This window comes from Marmota flaviventris, chromosome 1 (assembly GCF_047511675.1).
Source record: "Marmota flaviventris isolate mMarFla1 chromosome 1, mMarFla1.hap1, whole genome shotgun sequence".
Classification (NCBI taxonomy): Eukaryota; Metazoa; Chordata; class Mammalia; order Rodentia; family Sciuridae; genus Marmota; species Marmota flaviventris.
In genome coordinates, this window is record NC_092498.1 from 56,951,976 (window position 1) to 56,956,218 (window position 4,243).

Genomic DNA, 4,243 nt, shown 5'->3' on the forward strand with positions numbered 1-4,243 from the left:
AAGGGAAGATGGAACAGAAAGGGAAATACTGGGGAATGCTATTGACCAAATTATATTATTACATTGTATTCATGGGTGAATATGCAACAATCCCAATGTTGTGTATAATTATAATGTACCAAAAAATATGAAAAAATACAATAAATAAAAAATTAAGGAGGAGAGTTATAGGAGTTGGCTTTCCAAATGAATGATTGAATCAATAATTATACTTTGACTTGAATTAAATGAAAGAGTTACATTTTTTGAAAATTGTCCTATTAAAATAAATGAATTTGAAAAAATATTAAAAATTCAGAAAAAAAACGAGTTAGGAAGACAAATGGGCAAAGTCATAGAAAAGAAAATCCAAATTGTCAATAAATATGAAAACATGCTCTACTTCATTAGTAATTAGGGATCTGTAATTAAAACAACAGAAAGACACCTTTTCACCCTCAGAAAATTGACAAAAACTGCTTCTGTTAAGACCAAGTGTTGGTCAGCAGGAACTCGGACACTCAGCAATAGTTTTTCTTTTAGTATTTATTTTTTAGTTGTAGTTGGACACAATGTCTTTATTTTGTTTATTTATTTTTATGTGGTGCTGAGGATCGAACCCAGGGCCTCACACGTGCTAGGCGAGCGCTCTACCGCTGAGCCACAGCCACAACCCCAGCCCCACACCCAGCAATAGTATTGTTCACTAGCAGTAAAGCAGCCTGCCTCTTGGACCTTCTGCCCAAGCAAGAAACAGCTGATGACTCTAAATGACAAGAACTTTCTCTTTTCTTCCAGTAGTTATAATAATGTAGATCAAATACAGGCTGTGTATTTTAACAAAACACTCAAAAAGAAAGAAAGAAAGGCTTTCGTGGCAAGCAGGTGGAACAGGAAGTCTATGAACTGAAGATTAGAGCAAACAGGAGCATCCCAAGCTGGGTAAACAGTGGGCAGATTGACTAGTAGCTGCTGCCAGCCACAGGGGTGTCTCCTGGTAGCCAAGAGTCTCTAGACTAGGCTGTTCCCATGTCTTGAGTGACAGATGGCTGATAGCCAGCTCATCAAGTGGGCAAATTCTTCATCCAATGCACTTCAGCATGTAGTGCACATCCTGCTGATTCACAGGAGATGGGGAAGATGCATAGACTGGGCAGAGAAAATGAATGTGTCCATAGACACCACAGAATACATAGGCACCCGTGAGAAGCCAGGTGTTCAGGTACAAGCACTCAGTGGGACAAGTGCAGAACAAGTGAGAAGGGGTGGTTACAGTCCATGTGAAAAAATAACTGGATGGGTTTTCTGTTTATTATAAGATCAGTGTCAACAATGTACTATGGCTGTCCCTTCACCGCAAAGAAGCCCCACCGACCTAGTACAGAAAAAGAAGAGTTCTGGAGGGGGGGACTAAGTCATTCATCATTATCTGATGTGCCATACTGGATTTGGTTTCTGCATTTGAAGAGGGACAACAAAACGTTACTTCTATTCATGAAACATTTATTGTGCTTTGTGGATACACACAATAGCATGTTTTGTGTCATTTAATAATCATAACAGCTCTGTAAGGTGAGCACTAAAATCCCCACTTTACATAAGAAACCACAGCTCAGAGAGGCCAAGGCAGCCCAGCTGGTGGATGGCCAAGCCAGAGTTCAAACCTAGGTCTCTAAATCTAATGTGCAGCCTTTGCCTAGGACATTCTACCCCTCCCAACTGAAGCTGACCAGAGAAAGGCCAAGCTGGGGTGGGGTGGGGGGACAGCCAACCGTGAGAACCACTAACAGACCCGGCTGCAGATGCTGTCCACACCTGGCGCTCGCCCATGTAGCATATCAGGAGCTGAGCCAGTCACCAGCCCAAGAGGCTGCCAAAAACAATCAAAAACTGGTCATGAAAAGCAAAACAAAAATTAAGACTATGAACACTTTAGTAGTCACTTCATGACTATTAATAATTATTATAATAATAGTAAACAAATTGACAATGCTACTCTACCAGTAGGACTGTGCTAAGCCATCCCTGAGGGCACCTACTGCTGCCTCATGTTGGTCCTCTGTGCCCTCCCCCTCCCTCCGCCTGTATTTTAGTTGAGCTTCACTGCCATGGTTTGAGTCTGGAATGTCCCCCACAGGCCCATGTGCTGAAGGGTTGGTCCCAGGGTGGTGTCATTGGGAGGTGGGGCCTAGTGGTAGGTCTTCAGGTCTCCAGGCATGCCCTTGAAGGGGATCCCGGGACTCCAAACTCTTCCTCTAAGTGGGGAGGCTGTGTAGGTCATCCTTGAATTTTCTCATTACAATTCCTCATAGATTCCCAAACCACCAGCAGGAGTGGCATGAGGAGAAATTAATGCTAAAGGCTCTAGCCGGAAGACACCCAAGTCCATTCCATGAGACTCGATCCCAGGAATTCCTCTTTATTTATTGCAAAAGAGAAGGCCATTACCCTTTGAGGGAGGGAGACCCAGAGTTGGGGTCACCAGCTGCCATTATGCACTTCCTAGAGAGTCTGCCTGGCAATGAAGGCACACAGAGGAAAGCACTGAGGGGAGCTGGGGTCACCCTGTGAGGATGGCATGGGTGCTCAGTGTCTAGTGCTACATAAGAGTGACCCCAGGACAGCAGCTAGAACAACACGTGCATAGTGCCTCACTTCTGCTGTCAAGGCCCTCAGGGATGGCTTAGTGCAGTGGCTCTGATTCAGGGTCTCTCAAGAGGCTGCAGTGGAGGTATTGATGGGGACTGTGATCAGCTCAAGGCTCCAGCAGGGGAACAGCTGCATGCTCCAGCTGTTGGCAGGCCTCGGAGGAATCGCATCTGAGCTCACGTGACCTCTGACAGGCCTTGGGTCCTGCTGCTTTGGCCAGAGACATTAGTTTCACACCACCTGGCCCTCTCCCTGGGGCGACTCACAACATGGCAGCTTGACTCCAAGATGCAGGGCTCTGTGAGAGACAGAGCCAGCAAAAACAAGCAAAGCAGAACTCACAAATCTTTCGCAACCTAATATCTTGGAAAGACATCCCTTCCTTTCTGCCGTATTTGTTAGAAACAAATCTCTAGGTCCAACGATGCTCAAGGGAAGAGGATTACACAGAGCACAAAGACAAAGACCATTGAGAGTCATTTAGAGACTGCCTAACATAACACAATCAGCCCCTGGAGCCAAGCATGCCTGAAGCCAGGACCTCTTTGTCTTTTCAGTTATGAGAGGTCATACGTCCCCTCTTTGCTGAAATCAGTTCATGTTGGGTTTCTGCCATGTCATATGTAGCCCAAAGAGCCCTTCCCTAATACATTAATACACACACTGAAGGCAAACCCCAGCATCAGTAAAACCAGAGTGGTGAGGGTGAAGTCTTCCAGATAAGCTTTCCCTGGAGTGGAAGCATAAACCAAGCAGAATTCTTAATGTCCTATGTGATCCTTGGTGATATTTTTAGATTTATTCTGCCTGCTTACAAAAATTCAGCATTCTGAGATTCTTCTCAGCTAATTTAGCATGGCTGTGTCAGTGTGAGAGGATGCCAAACTCAGAATTTTACTGCCAGAAATGACAGTGAATAGAATTAGACCATCAGGAGTGCAATTAGTTTAGACATGCCATTAACACTCCAACCATGCACATAGAAGGGAAAGCGGGGAGAGTGGAACACTATTAGAAAAATAGCTTTACCACAGTGAGTGGCAAAAAGTAAAATAAATTTCTACCCCAAATTTGATTTTTTTTTTGCATTGCCCAGTAAGTGAAAAAAATATCTATGTACAAATGATGCAAATTTTGATAATCACTTGCATAATACTAACAGAAAGACAATCTGCCATATGTCTCCCACTAAGAAACTAGACTGGACAATGCTGGGACTTGAGAATCCTCCCTTCTCCTCCCATCCTGAAAGTGTATTCTCTTCAGCACCCAGACATGGCAGCCGGTTTCAATGTCAACCAGAGACTCAGACCCTTGAGGAAAACAGGTGACGCACTGTGTGCTTTATAAATAGGTCTTCTGTGTATTTGCTCCTGAAATATTTTATTTTTAAAGAACATCTTAATTAAGATGTTAATATATTTTTAGTTGTAGATGGACATAATAACTTTATTTTGTTTATTTATTTTTATGTGGTACTGAGGATCGGATCAAACCCAGTGCCTCACACGTGCTAAGCGAGCACTCTTCCACTAAGCCACAAGCCAGCCCAATAATTACATTTTTAACAGAACATGCTCACATGCTCCAAGGTGTTCCACTTTCCTCCAGATCA

General features: G+C 43.7%; 1 non-coding gene across 1 annotated transcript; it reads right to left on the bottom strand.

Annotated features, from left to right (window-relative positions):
• Positions 1-578: 578 nt before the first annotated feature.
• Positions 579-651, bottom strand: Trnaa-agc (transfer RNA alanine (anticodon AGC)). Its single transcript has one exon. It is a non-coding gene; the product is annotated as a tRNA-Ala (tRNA).
• Between the last annotated feature and the right edge of the window lie 3,592 nt (positions 652-4,243).